The following is a 16,159-nucleotide window of genomic DNA, read 5'->3' as shown; positions in this document are numbered from 1 at the left end:
TGAATCTCAGAGAGCCAGTAGGTTTTTTTACATAAATTTTTATCTACTGTCCCATTTTTCAGCATGAACTGGGTAGTAGGCAGACAAGGCTCCCCTCAGTAAATCCAAAAGTGGATTAAACCACGGAATCTCCTTCCATACTAAAAATAATAATATTTGTTATAATTAAGATGTCCTTCTGGTGTTAGTATCAAAAAGGACTGCAGTATATAACAAGGACTGCAGTATATAACAAGGCAGACACAGACACATAGGCGGCCATTATGCCGGCACTGAGCACGGATTTGGAGGCGGGTCGGGAGTTAAAATCAAAATGATTGACGCAAGTTTGCAAACCCGCCACGAACCCGCGACTTTCCAAAGTGTCGGGTTTGTGACTCCCGATCAGACCCGACACCAAGCACCGGGAGAGGCAATTAAGGTAGTTAACAGTTTATTAACTACTTGCTTAACCCTATTTTTACAGGCTTTTCAATTTTGCCACATTTTCAGCGCGTCCCACGTTGTTCGACAAACACGCCAGCTGATTGTGACGTGTATTTCAACAATCTGAATAACTGACAGCTGCAACTGCAGCATAAAAGCTAACCAGTAACATCAGTTCAATTTCAAATGCCAGAACTTTCTGTTTTCAGGATTTGGAACACATTTTTCAGGTATATTGACATCGTCAGTGTTTCTTCTGAGATCCATCTCCACTGTGACCTCCTTGGAATAACCTCTCTCCACATTAACTGAGCACTTATAACATCTCTTCCTCAACTGACATATAGACCAGCAGAATGGGAACCATTCATTCTCTCTCATCCTGGTCCTCAGATTCGGAGGAAGAGTAGCCGTGGCAGCAGCAGAACCAGGCACACCAGCAGCACCAACAACAAAAGCGCCAACCTTCTCCTCACTCACCTGATGCTGCACAGGGCAGAGGGCATCAGCACAGGGCTGCGCCTCGCCACAGGAGATACCCCAACACAGAGTTTACAGGCCGAGGATGAGCTTCCTCAACATGAGTGAGTAGCAGTGCCAAAGGAGGTGGAGACTTTCATGAGAGGTAGTCGCTGACATCTGCACAATGCTGCACCAAGACCTGCAGCCCAAAGGAGTGGGTGGACACTCCTTACCAGTGCCTGTCAAAGTCACCACTGCACTCAACTTCTTTGCTTCAGGGTCATTCTAGGGATCAGCAGCAGACATCAGCGGCATTTCCCAGTTGGCTGCCCACAGATGCGTCACGCAGGTTACTGATGCCCTGTTTGACAATTCGCACAATTACATCCACTTCTCAACGGATGAGGCAAATGTTACCGTGCGGTCAGTTGGGTTTGCAAATATGGCAGGCTTCCCAAGGGTGCAGGGCATCATTGACTGCACCCATGTGGCCATCAGGGCACCCCATAACAACTCAGCTGTATTTGTGAACCACAAGGGCTTCCGCTCCCTTAATGTCCAGCTGGTTTGTAACCACAGGAAGGACATTATGCATGTTTGCACCAAGTTCCCTGGCAGTTGCCATGACTCATTCATCCAGCGGCAGTCCACTGTGCCTTAGCTGTTCAATCCGCCAACACAACTTCCAGATGGCTCCTTGGAGACAAGGGCTATCCCCTGGAGACGTGGCTAATGACACCGATGAGGAGGCCATCAAACGAGGCTGAGGAGCGCTACAATAACAGTCACATTTCCACCAGAAGCATCATAGAGCAAACTATAGAACCGCTCAAAATGCGCTTCAGATGCCCTACAGTATGCACCAGCCAGGGTGTCAAGAACCATCATGGTCTGCTGTGCCCTGCACAACATTGCACTGCAGCGTGGCTTATCGCTGCCTGAGGAACAAGTGGCAAAGCGCACAGCCTCTGAGGAGGAGTGTAGGGGGGGCTTCTTTTAACTGGTTTAAGGTAATTCACCTGGTCTGCAGCCTTTGCCTGCACTCTGACCAATTCCAAATAAACCAATTTTAAAACAGCGGTTTCGAATCGCTACCCCACCTTCCAGTTCTGACTGCAGGACTTATAATTAATGATATTACAACGGACACGTGGTTTGGATGAGAGAAAAATCAAGCTTTATTAACTAAAAGAAACTATAATCAAATATCAAACTATACCACACGAACACAGTAATTACAGTAAAATTGCTTAACTGGGGGAGTGCAGACGGTAAAAACGAGGGATAAGTGACTACAATGTTAATTAAACAGTCTTAGCAATATCCCCTAATTCACCATCCCCCCAACTCCTTACTAGGTTGCTTTGCTGAGGAGTCAGAAGCTCTGCTCACATGTGGTCCAGCGAAGTGAGAGAGAGAGAGAGAGAGAGAGAGGCTCACCTGTGGTCCCAGGAAGTAAAGAGAGAGCGAGAGAGAGAGAGAGAGAGAGAGAGAGAGAGGCTCACCTGTGGTCCCAGGAAGTAGAGAGAGCGATAGCTTCTCAGGAGCTATCATATATACCTGGTGAGCCCCGCCCCCCTTGCTGTTTGCCTGTCTGGAAAATTCGCGCCCAAAAAGTTCCAATTCACAACAGAAAAGCTGTGATTGGCTAACTCAAAGTGGTTGGACCGGGTGAGTGTGTCTGCACTGCGGGGCCGAAATGTTCCCGCCCACATCTGGAGCTCACCTGAGCTAAAACAAAAGAGAATGCAACAGCCCTATTGTCCAGAATGATGGGTGATTTAACCACATTCAATGCTTAAACGGTTCCCGTTCAAGATCCGGTTCCATGGTTTCAATGTCTCATTGACTGTAAGAGAGCTCTGAATGGCTGTGTAAACAGAAGCAATTTCAAATCGATTGTCCTGTGGTCAATTCTCAAGTGGGCAATTGCTTAAGTCAATAAACAACTTCAAGTGCTTCGAAGGGAACCTCCCTTTAATTGGCAGCTCTGACTCACAGCCCCTGTGTCCTCCCACTTTTTCACACAGACAACTCACTGCGAGCTGTTTTGCTGCTTTGTCCTTTTGGCCAAGCTTTCTGTGGCCATTTTAAAACCTTTTGTGATTGCCCAAACTCCAGGGAACGATTTTATTAAGATGTACTGTCTCAAGGTGTGTGAATATTTTCCACAGAATTCCTCGACTCCAGTGTTGTCCACGTTCTTTCCATCTCAGAACAGTCTTTTGCGGTTCTAGGCACATTTTAAAACATTGTAGACAAGTCATGTAATAATAATAAATAACTTCCGGAGGAAGTTATGTGCACATCACTTCCTGTGAACTGTGAACTGTGAACTCTGTGTATACATCACTTCCTGTGCATACGTCACTTCCTGTGTTTGGACTAGTATAAATACTGAACTGCTCAGTATGATAGAAGGGCTTCTCCTGGAGGCATGGTGAAGACCGCTCTTGTATATAGTTTAATTATAAGTTGCTTAAAGCTTACTTTAAAGTTCCTTGATGTGTGAGACTTTTTATTACATCAATTTAAGCAACTTAGTATTTACACTCACAAATACTAAACCTTCGGACAAACTCGGAGTTAAGGATCCAGGGAACCACCCATCATGGAAAACATCCTTAAACCTACTCGTCTGGACTTGGACCCAAACGCACCAGCAGCTGGCAGGGTATGGAAGCATTGGTACCGTACTTTTGAGAATTTTCTTGATGAATGTAAAGCGAATGCTTCTACTAAACTGAGGATACTTATCAACTATATGACCCCAACAGTGTTTGAATATGTTGATGAATGGGATAATTACGATGAGGTGATCCGGGCACTTAAAAAACTATATGCCAAGACCGCAAATGAGGTCTATGCTAGACATCTACTGGCCACAGCCTGACAAGGGCCAGGGGAATCGATTAATGAATTCCTTCAAGAACTTCGCAGGCTCAGCGTAGATTGTAACTTTCAGGCAGCCTCGGCTGAGCTGTACCGCGAAGAAATGATTCGTGATGCTTTCATCTGCGGGATTGCCTCTCCATTTATATGCCAGCGTCTGCTAGAAAGTAAAACACTTGAGCTACAAAAGGCTTTTGACCTGGCTTGTTCTCTGGATTTGGCAAAGAAAAATGCAGACCTCTATCAGCTGCCCAGATCTCGATCTGCTGCTGTAACTGCAACCAGACGATTCAAGTGGCCTCAGGTGAACCCTATCATGGAGGAATCTAATCCTGATGATAATTCTGATGAAGAAGAGGAGGATGACCCCACTTTAGCAACCTCTTCACAATCTAGGAAGGAATGCTTCTTTTGTGGAGATTCTTTTCACCCTAGGAAATTCTGCCCTGCTCGCAATGCGATCTGCAGTCATTGCGATAAAAAGGGACACTTTGCAAAAGTTTGCCAATCAAGAGCCTCTACGAGGGCCTATCCAGCTAAGGCCTACCGAACTGCCCCAATTAGGGCCTATCAAGATGCTCCGGCTAGGACCTTTCAGCTTCCTCTCGAGCTCTCTCCCGAAGAAGCACACCTAGAGTTTCAGCCACTCTCTGTGCAACCACACCAATTACAGCTGCTTGCCCACAGAACCTGTTTCATGCAGCTACAAAAGTTTCAATTAATGGGCATACCTTAGCTGCCTTAATTGACTCAGGAAGTACTGATAGTTTCATTAGAGAACAGATTGTTGTGAAATTGAAACTACATATCTTCCCACCGGACCAGGCAATTGCGATGGCTCAGTCATCACTTAATACCAGAATCTCCGGCTTTTGTATTATTGATATGACACTTAATGGTCACATGTATCCCTCCACCCAACTTTCGGTGCTCAAGGACTTATGTAGTGATCTCATCTTAGGGCTGGATTTTCAAAAACAGCATAAGAAACTCACCATTGAGTTCGGCGGATCCAAACCTGGACTTACTATTTCTAATATACTGTCTCAATTACCGTTTTGTGCATTATCAGCAGCTTCACTTGATGAACCCTCATTATTTGCCAGTATTCCTCCTCGATGCAAACCAATAATAACGAAATCGCGGCGCTTTAGTCAGGAAGACCAATCTTTTATTGAGGCTGAAATCTCTCGACTTTTAGCAGAGGATATCATCGAACCATGTTCGTCGCCCTGGCGGGCTCAAATCGTCATCGTCAAGAACCCTCTAAAACCTCACAAACAACGACTATGCATTGATTATTCGCAAACCATCAATCAATATACTGACTTGGACGCCTACCCATTGCCACACATTGATGATATGGTTAATAAACTGGCCGAATACAAAGTGTTCTCAACTTACGATTTGAAAAGTGCCTATCATCAGGTACCCTTGAAGGTCTCAGATAAGCAGTACACGGCCTTTGAGGCTAATGGACGGCTGTACCAATTTCGTCGCCTCCCATTCGGGGTTACTAATGGAGTGGCTGTCTTCCAACGGGCGATGGATGGCCTGGTTAAGCAGGAAAACTTAAGGGACACTTTTCCCTATCTTGATAACATTACTATTGCAGGTCACGATCAACAGGAACACGACGTCAACTTCCAAAAATTTCGGGATGCTCTCCATCACCGTAACTTAACTTTGAATGAATCTAAATCTGTTGAGTCGCAACCGACCATCAACATCCTTGGCTACTGCGTAGGCAACGGTATCATTAAGCCAGACCCAGAAAGACTTCGCCCGCTCCAAGAGCTCCCGTCACCTAAGACTCCGGCTTCTTTACGTCGGGCTCTCGGTCTGTTTGCATACTATGCTAAATGGATTCCTCATTTTTCAGACAAAATCCAACCCTTGCTGCATGCTAGATCATTTCCATTGGAAACAGCGGCTGTTGCAGCCTTTAACCTTCTCAAAAAACAGTTGGAGAAAGCGGCTCTTCACTCCATCGATGAGAATCTCCCTTTCATAGTCGAATGTGATGCCTCGGAGGTGGCGATCTCGGCTACTCTAAATCAGGAAGGTCGTCCTGTAGCACTTATGTCCAGGACCTTACAAGGTGCCGAGCTACATTATCCTCCGGTTGAGAAGGAAGCCATAGCCATCATAGAGGCGGTACGGAAGTAGAACCATTTCCTAGCTCGCCAGCACTTTACATTAATCCCGGACCAGCGATCAGTCGCCTTCATGCTCGATAATCGAAAACGAACCAAAATTAAGAATAATAAAATACAGCTTTGGAGGATGGAACTGGCCTCTTTTGGTTACACCATTCATTATCGACCTGGCAAGGAGAATGTGGCCCCGGATACCCTCACATGAGCATTCTGCTCCACTATGTCGTCCTCTACTCTCATAGATGTCCATAATGGATTGTGTCATCCTGGCGTTACGCGCATGCTACATTTCGTACGATCACGGAATCTCCCTTTTTCTACTGGAGATGTAAAGAAAATGTGCTCAGAATGCCGGCTTTGTGCAGAATTAAAACCTCAGTTCTTCCGCCCCTCAGATGGTATGCTCATACACGCAACCCAACCGATGCAATGACTTAGCATCGATTTTAAGTGCCCAGTGCCCTCTTCTACTCGGAACACATATTTGCTCACCATGATTGATGAATATTCACGTTTTCCGTTTGCCTTCCCCTGCTCCAATATGCTGGCGTCCACAGTAATCTGCTGCCTTGAGCAAGTATTTTCTCTCTGTGGCATGGCGGCTTACATTCACTCGGATCAGGGTCCATCCTTTATGTCAAGTGAACTCAAGGACTACCTCTCAGAACGGGGAATTGCTACAAGCAAAACGACGCCATATCATCCCATCGGAAATGGGCAGGTAGAGAGGTATAACGGTATCATCTGGAATTCCGTACATCTTGCTTTAAAATCTCGGGGCCTACCAAACCAGCAATGGGAAGCAGTGCTTCCGGATGCATTGCACTCTATACGGTCCCTTCTTTCTACAGCCACAAATACTACACCTCATGAGTGGTTCTTTGGATTCCAGCGTCGCCCATCTTATGGGACATCCCTCCCGTCATGGCTAACTACTCCTGGACCTGTACTACTCCGAAGATACGTTCGGACGTCTAAAAATGACCCTCTCGTAGACGAGGTCGAACTAACCGATGCCAACCCCACCTATGCATACATACGATATCCCGACGGCCGAGAATCTACCGTATCATTACGGGATCTGGCTCCCTGCCCACCAGGACCTAGTGGGACATCGAGTGATGGTATTTTACCAGGAGCCTCTTGGAACCTACTGGGTACCCCTCTCCAGGATCCTGATCTGACACCAACTAGCTTGGTGCCGGTAGAACCCCGTACTCAAAGTTGCGACCCTCCCAGTACCGCGCACCAAAGTACTGATCCGCCACAGACCAGCTCTGCACCTCCCTCTGAACAGAGACAGACCGACTCTGCACCTATTGGGAATCGTACACGAAGCCATGATCTCCCCGACCCTTCACAGGGTAATCCAGGCCACACAGACTCTGACCAATGGCCAACAGCATGTAAGCGGACCAGTGACCCTCTACGACGGGAACCCAAATGGGTGCGACTCTTCCTCACTCAGCGGCTGCGGAATAAAAGGAAGACCACAGCCTTCTAATCTCGCAGGAGGGAAGAATGTAATAATAATAAATAACTTCCGGAGGAAGTTATGTGCACATCACTTCCTGTGAACTGTGAACTGTGAACTCTGTGTATACATCACTTCCTGTGCATACGTCACTTCCTGTGTTTGGACTAGTATAAATACTGAACTGCTCAGTATGATAGAAGGGCTTCTCCTGGAGGCATGGTGAAGACCGCTCTTGTATATAGTTTAATTATAAGTTGCTTAAAGCTTACTTTAAAGTTCCTTGATGTGTGAGACTTTTTATTACATCAAGTCACATCACCCAATTCTTCGTCCACGATGTGGACCAATCTTTTCAATCCTCAGGGAAATAGGGGAAATTTTGCAACCCCTACAGGAGGAGGAGCCGAATGAGGCGGCAGATGAGGAAGACCTGGCTGAGGCAGCTGTGCCAGTGCCACCAGCACGCGGGCACATTGCTGGCCATGAGGCAAGCGATACACTAATCCATGCCAGATTCGCGTAACTTTACGCTGCAAACACATGTGGCTGGCACATGGATATGAGGGTTTGCAGGACCTTCATTACACACCATACAGCATCTGTACAATAAACTGTGCATTCCTATCACTCTCCCCACCATCACTGCTGATGAAAGGTGCCCTCACCCCTCACAGTGACACTTCCAATTCTGAGCACACATAGGCCAACTCTTTGAATCTTTGACATCGCATTTGTTTAATACAATAGAAATAAAGATGACAAACATAACTTTGTATTATACCAAAACATCCAAGTGAGTACCCTTGTGACTATTTTTGTGTTAACTTTCTCTTACACGTGCTTCTACGTGGTGCTTCCCCTGTGGCTTCAGCTGATGTAGAGGCACCTTGCTCACTTCCCTGCTGTGCCTGCTTAGATGCCTTTGGCATGTGTCCTCTGGGTTTGGGAGCCTGGGAGGGCTCTGTAACAATCTGCTCCTCCTGCGCCTGTGCAGGGGCAGAGACGGCCATCTCAGTTGGGTGAGGAATCTGGAGCTTAGACCAAGGGTTCTGCAGTGGCATGGGAGTGTGAGCACCTGGAGAGGTGCACCCACTTCCTTGTTGTCGACCACCAACTTCCCTCTCATGGGTCACCTGCACTTCACTGCTAGCAAGTAGCTGGAAAGCACCTTGCTGCACATCAGTGGAGCCATGAGGACCCATTTCTGTGCTGACATTCCTCATAACAAGGACGCCCATGAACCGCTGGTTTCTCTCTTCAATAGATGCCCATCTATCCTCCATAGATGATCATCTACTCAGATGTGTTACCATGTTCTCCTGAGTCTGGCAATTTATGTCCTCCCTGGAGGTTGCCATCCTTTCCATGGTGGCACCTACATTCGCCATTGCTTGCACTATGGCATTGATCATGTTTGACATGGACTCCTCTATTCTCTGCACACTCACAGTTACCATGGTTGCAAACCCTGTCAGAGCCTCCTGCACTTGCTCCTGCAGCTCCAGCACCACTCTCCTGCTGGATGGCCCCAGAGGCACAGCGTCTACATGCAGCTGAGCAGAGCTAGGAGCATCCAGCGCCCTCCAACGAGGTCTCTCCACTGCTGTCCCTGTCTCCACCATCTGCTGATCCTCACTTGTGAGCTGTGATACACCAGGTGACAACACTATTCTATCTCGCAAAGGACCGACCAAGGTGTGCATCTCTGCGCTGGTGCTGGGTGCGCTCATTTCTGCTGACGCTGCTCCTTCAGAGGCTGCAGCTTCCTCTGAGGAGTTGTCCGGCTCTTCCTCCTGGACAGTGGGAAGGGGGGCTCTCGATGGTCCTGTGGGGGAGTAAAGGCATGAGTTAGACATGTGATATTTAGGTAGCAAACACATCCTATTGTACAGATGATCAGAACTCAATCTGTATGAACATCAGATGCCATATCATGAAATCTAAATGACAGGGTTGCAAATCTATTCTGTCACCAGCTTGCTGTACTTTGCCCGTCTCTCCGTCCCCCACTTCTAGCTCCTCTGCACCTTCGATGATCTCGACAGCAGCCTCCTCAGCATTGGTTAAATACACCAGCGAAGGTGGGCCTCCTCCTGTCCTCCCCCTCTCCCTCTTATTGTGGGCTCTCTTTTCCTGCAATGAGGGACAGAAGTGGAGTTTTAGCGAGATTAATGGAGTGAGTGTAAAGAATCCATAACATAGATGCTTAGAGGGAGACAAAGATGGAGTGAGATGCCAATACCAATGGCCCTCCCTATGCGTTGTTAGTTGTTGTTATTGTATAACAGTGAGAGCGAGTGTGAGGGATTCATAGTAGAATGGTGAAGTGATTCTGTACATAGAAAGAGAGGGATGGTTAAGAGTGCAAGGGATGTAAGTTGGGATGTGGAGGAGTAGGTTGACAATTCAGAGTACTGTAAGGTTCTCAAAATTCCAACATTCCCCGAAGTTATTAATCAAAAGAGACCCTGGATGGACTTGATTTTAAACCCAAAATGGCTGCGGTAAACCTCGTGACCAGGCCAAATGGGATTTTAAAACAAAGGTTCTGCAAAACAAGCAGGTCAAGGAGTTCAAGTTTTAAACTAATCAAAGACTTTGTAATGACTGATAAAATGAACAAAAGACTGTACATTCCAGTCATTAAGTTGGAATGGGCTCCATCAAGCCATTAGGCTTTCTGCATTTTAAATCGGGAACCGCTCACCAGAGACATTAAGCCTGAATGGGAGCAATTCACAACTTGTCTTTAACAACGGCCAGGGTTTCGAGGCTACTTTAGATATAATGACTATCACTCTACAGGTCATTTTTATAAACGTTTAAACGAGCTCACCCAAATCAGTCAAAGGACTGAACTGATTTGCCGCGCAGATAAGGGCTCCCGATGGGGGTATAACTATAGGCCCATCAGGAAGCCACTCTCTCTCTTGCCTCTTCTCTCCTGCCTCCTGCCTCTCAACTCGCTGCCAGATTACAACCAGGATGGGTTGTATGAAGAAGACTGCGTGGGGCTTCGAATAAACGGGCCCTCAGTCCAGCTCATTCAACCCAACAGGATCAACCTAGGAAGAACATCAACTGAAGAAGGGCCCGTCCTGCGAGGTAAAATACCCAGGCAGAGACTTTAACATTGGGGTATTTTACCTGGACGGCACCCTTGCAACGCGCTGGAACCATGTGACGTCGGCAGGCCACAGAGTGCACAAGGAGTGAACCCAAAACCTTCAACTGTTTTTTTTTAAACGTAACAAGTTCTTGGATTGGTGAGCATGAAGTTCTGGCCCCTCATAGTCTAATCTAGTTAGGTATAGGGGGTGGGAATTAAGGGGATTGCTACTATAGTTGTTTTCCCTCGATTGTGCCGTGTGTTCCCCATTCCCTTTAAGTATAAGCATTTTATGTCTGTAGTGTGCTGTGCCAGTAATTTTCTCGTGTAAGATCGTTATAATTTTTCAGTTCAATAAAATCCTGGTTCTTTTACACCAAACCACTTGTCTACTCGATTTTCTGTATCACTGCCTGTATCTAAGTTCGGTGTCCAGAACCCAGGGGGCGAGCGATTCGAACCGCTCAAAGAAGGTAGTCAGAGGCAAAGCTAACTGACCAAACACACCTGTGCAAACCCCCTACAGTGCTGGTGATGAGAAGAGATGGGAAGCAGATTGAAGATAAGTGTGATGTTATACTCACTTTTGCTGAGCGTAGCAGATCATTGAACCTTTTCCTGCACTGAACCCAGGTGCGTGAGCACAAAGACCTTGCACTGACCTCCTCAGCAATTTGCAGTCAGGCTGCCTTTGTGTGCTGAGGAGGCTTCCTCCATCCATTGGAGGAGAACAGAATCTCCTTGCGCCCTCTTACTCCCTCCACAAGAGCATGGAGGGAATCATCATCAAAGTGGGGAGAAGCCTTTGTTCTTGGAGCAATCATCTCACAAAGACTAGGTATCAGGAGCATCAGAAAGTAAATGAAACTCAAAGGCTATATGGGCCACTTAAATGCAGTTGAATCAAAGACGTCAGCAGAGGCGAGCAGCAGACCTGAACCCACTGATTGGGCCGGGTAACGCGCACGGCGGGCTGCCTGGCCCAGTAAAGTGAAAATCGTTATCACAGTGAGTTTGAAAGCAACAGCGGGACCGGAACCCGCCAAACAACAAACCCAACGTGAACCCGACGTGAACCTGCCTCCGCTGGGAAAATCCAGCCCATAGGTCCAATAACCTGGTGAAAATGGGAGAGGGAGCTGCATTCCTGATTACCTCATCATTAAAGAAGGAAGACCCATGGAAGTGGAGCTGAGCCTTATTTCTGAGGCTAGATGCAAAAGGTCCTGGTAATATTTTGCATTTCTTGTTGTGAACACACATCAGGCAGTTAAGAATTAACAATCAAGAACTTACAGCACTCTTCAACAAGCTGTAGGATGATTTGGAATCTGTATCCACAGTTACAGCAACCTTGCCAGTAGCTATAAAGAGTCTACTGTACTGATATTCTGTGCTACTGAGGCCATCCAAGCTCCGTCTGGCAATTTTGATGACATCATTTCATGTGTAGGTGGATCCAGCAGATCACAGCTGCATTGGAGAAGAGAACACAGAGACACATCTGCTCCCCTAAACAAATCAGCAATTGCAAAAATAACAACAGTTCTATGTCACTGCTGGCTTCCCTAGGGCTCTGAGGGTCATTGGCTGTGATGTGTATAACTTTGTACACCTTCCCTGAATGAGGCAGCTCATTGCATTCAAAAATGGGTCATTCAATGTGGCACGCATGATCCAGTTAGTCTGTGAAGCCAAAACCTCTTCATATACATGGTTAGCTGAATATTTCAGATCAAGTTCTGAGGTTATAATTTCTCTCCTTTACCTAATTAAATGGGAGTTAAGTGGAACAAAAGACTCAAATGTCGGCTTGTGAGTAACAGTGGTTGTGGACTGATGACATGACCACATCCTTTTACAGGGGGGCGTATAACTAGGCACACTACCCTACTAAAGGGACTATAGAAAGAATACAAAGCATGTGCCATGCATTAATGATTCAGTAGATGACTATAGCACAATTCTTTAAAGGCTTGCCATATCTTTCTGCTGTGTGGGTTACTACACAACATTGTCAGCTTCAATGCAAATATGGTAAACCAACCTGAGGAAGATTTACAGGCTAGCATGCACAATGTTGAGAAGTTACAACATTGCCTTGAAGGATCAAATCAAATCCTCCAGATGAATTCTGTACAGTTTGATTACTGTCCTTTCAGGGATAGAAGTCTGCTGTGATTGTTGTTTTAAATAAGTTCTGAGTTAGCTGGTGCTATGCACACTATAGCTTGCTTAGTATCTGGAGAGGAAATTTATATCCTAGCAAAGTTGTAATTGGCATGGGCATAAATAGAAGGTGCTGGAACAATTTTTCCACTTTACCAAGTCTACTATTAATCTATGTGTATTGATGCAAAAAATGTTTGAACTGTTTTATCAAACAGAAATGCCCAATGCTGGAAGCATGGTATAATATAATAGTGGAGTCGAACTTTCTGTCAGGTGTGATTTGGATGAGAACAGTGCAATGTGGGAGATCCTGCCGTCTTTTCTCGCATGGTTGTATCCACCTAAAATTTGTGATTAGCATATTTGTTATATTCTATGAAAGCTTTGTACGGCGCAGTGCGGTAAGTGCGCACACAGCCAACAGGAATTTGGTATTGCTGTTGTACCTATTTAAAGGCCTGCATTCTTGTATAAGCAGACAGATGACTGAAATGTAAAAAATGGAGTGTTCCAGACATCACAATCCCAGATTTACTGAGGAAGCCCCACAAGTAAAGCAAAAGAGGGATGCCCTGTTCAGCACCCAAAGGCACCCTCTCCAGAGAAAAGTTATACAAAGTGCCTGGCAGCAGATAACAAATAGGATGAATGTTGTCTGCAATCCCAAATGGACCTGGCTGAACATGAGGAGGAAGATGGCAGACCTCAGGAAAGCTATCCAGGTTAGGTACCCAACAGCTTCCTGTAACAAGTAGCTGTCCTGCATATGCATGCAACAAAAGTGCTCCCTCCTAACTTGTTCTTCATACTGATGCCTCGTGTAAAGCACTGAGACAATCTTACAACTCTTTGAATGTTTATCATGTGTGGTCATACTGCGGTGGGGCATAAATTCAAGTTGCAATTTACAACTGGAACTATTATCACACCAACATCTTAAATGGGCTTCACAAAGCAAATACTTCCTAGCACAAACTAGCTGTCTTTTCCTTTATTGACACCGATCATGGAGAATATACAGTGCAGATTGACCAAGATGATACCAGGGAGGGGAAAACACAGATGGGTACGTGGCAACGTAAAGGAATTTCAAGGCCTTAGCTTCCTCTTTGCCTTGTAAGGGGTAGGACACAAGATACAGAGTTATTGAACTCCTGAATTTACAATGCAGTGAAAAGGAGGATTTTTGCTGAAAGACACATGGGGATAGACCCAGCAGTCAGAGGCAGGCTCTGGGCACGATCGCGATCAGAAGGGGGGAGGTCTGGGCATGATCGGCTGACAGCCGGGGCTGGGAGGCTGAAGGTTTCTTTGTATGGCCAGGGGGGGAGCACACCTGCTGCTCCTGGCCTACAAGGAGCTTAAAAACAAAGTTGTAAAATTTACCTGGACCTCTTCTGGCCAGTCGGCTCCTCCCGCAATATTCTGCTGACGGGCAACAGACAGTGTAGAACTCGCCATGGTGAGGTTAAAAATATGTCGTGGCGCCGATGACATCATCAGGTCACTAAATATGTCGTGGCGCCGATGACATCTTCAGATCACTACTTCTGAATTTTAAGTAGGCCACTGCCTACTTTTAGCAGGAGCCTGAATCGTTGCTGTAAATATTATGGCAGCCGGGAATGCGGCTAATTGGGGTCGGGTTATGGGAGTTGGGGGGGTTAAAATCAGGCCTTTCTCTTTCACTGTCATAATGTTGTCACAATGTACCTAAATAAATAGCATTCAGTCATAAACTGACAACAATGTAGATGTAACATCCTTCATGGAACAATTGAGAGTTTGGTCTCTTAATGGTCCAGTTAACCCGGCCCTGCCTTTTCCTGATTCAAAAGTGTTCCGTGTCTTTGTTAGTTGTGTCTGAATAAAATATTTACAAGTACACAGATTCTGCGACACATTGCAGGCAATTTCCTTTTCATTGAATTCCTTTAGCACTTGGCAGTGTGCGAAGGTATTCTCCATGTCTGAGAGTCTTTCAAATGGCAGTGTATAATAGCAAATGGAAACAAAAGCGAAACATACATACCGTAATGATGACATATCTTAGTGAAGGCATTCTTAAAACATCTGAATTTTACATGTTATTGTTGTTGATGAAAACATGCTCCCATACCCCTGAAAAGCTTAATGTTGTGTGAAAATGGTTCTATCTTTCCCAATTAGCACCAAAGTGCACAACATATGGCTTCAAATCTTTTGGAAGCACTCGTGGCTACTATTAATCTTGGTTATGAGTGCAGTTGAAATTGAATGAAATTATATCTTTCAGTCACTACTTCAATTCATCAAGAAAATAGTCGCCATTACTATATTCTTAACAAAATATTTAGGAACTTGGTGGCTAAATGTAGAGACAAGTTTATAAAGTAGATTTGTACCTAGCTCCCTGTTCAGTTCTCACTTTCAATCAGAGCCTGTTTGGCAGCGTATAGTGTTAGAAGTACAAGATGATGCACAGAAGATTGTTTTGGCATTTCCAGGCAGCCAGAAGAAAAATGTTTGCAAATCAAGCAGTAGTTCTCTGTGAGGCAGATAAACTGCCAAATTATTCACTGGGAAGAGGACTAGTCAGAAAGAACTTTCATGCAGTTTACTTCTCTGTTTGGGTTGATCATCAATATTCAATAGTGCAAACATAGCAAACCTTCTGTCTATGCACTTACTTGTGTCCTGATTGGTCACAGTTGTCAAGATGCCAGCAATTATATCTGAGGGAAATACAAAAAGAAAATACTGCAGATGCTGGAAATCTGAAATAAAAACAGAAAATGCTGGAGATACTCAGCGGGTCAGGCAGCATCTGCGAAGAGAGAAACAGAGTTAATGTTTCAGGTCGATGACCTTTCGTCAGTGATACGCTTATCAATTACTTCATAAAAGGTGATGAGTCGAAGAAGAGATGATGAGTCGAAAGAAGAGATGAATAAGGCTTTTATTAGCTAAGAAGAGACCATGCTTCTTCGTGAGTGACTGAACAAGTCTGAACGAAACCCACACAGTGGTGGGTGGAGTCAGCTGAGGCATGCCTCCATACACAGCGCCACCCAGAGGTGGCAATATACAATACAGTGGTTTACCACATTCACCCTTGTTTAATGTGAAGTCCGGCGGGGTGAAGGGTACTACAAGTTAAGTCTATCAGGAGGCCTTGTCTGACGTCCTGATCGTCGTGGTGGCGGCGGTGGTGTTGCAGCATCCGACATCGGGTCTGGTGTCTGGGTGGTTGGCGAAGATTCCTGGGGCTTTGGCATGCCGTCTGCAGGGGTTGGGTTGGGAGGGGTGGTGGGGGATAACAGTGGTAAGGGGGATAACGGTGGTAAGGGGGATAACGGTGGTAATTCAGGGGTACCCGAGGGTGCGAGATCTCGTATGGAGACCGTGTCCTCCCGCCCGTCTGGGTATGTCACCCAGGCATACTGGGGGTTGGCGTGTAGGAGGTGCACCCGCTCGACCAGG

Source organism: Somniosus microcephalus, chromosome 3 (assembly GCF_052327205.1).
Source record: "Somniosus microcephalus isolate GS21.2 chromosome 3, FLI_Smic_1.0, whole genome shotgun sequence".
Lineage (NCBI taxonomy): Eukaryota > Metazoa > Chordata > Chondrichthyes > Squaliformes > Somniosidae > Somniosus > Somniosus microcephalus.
The sequence above is the reverse complement of the archived record's forward strand: the minus strand, read 5'-3'. Positions refer to the sequence as shown.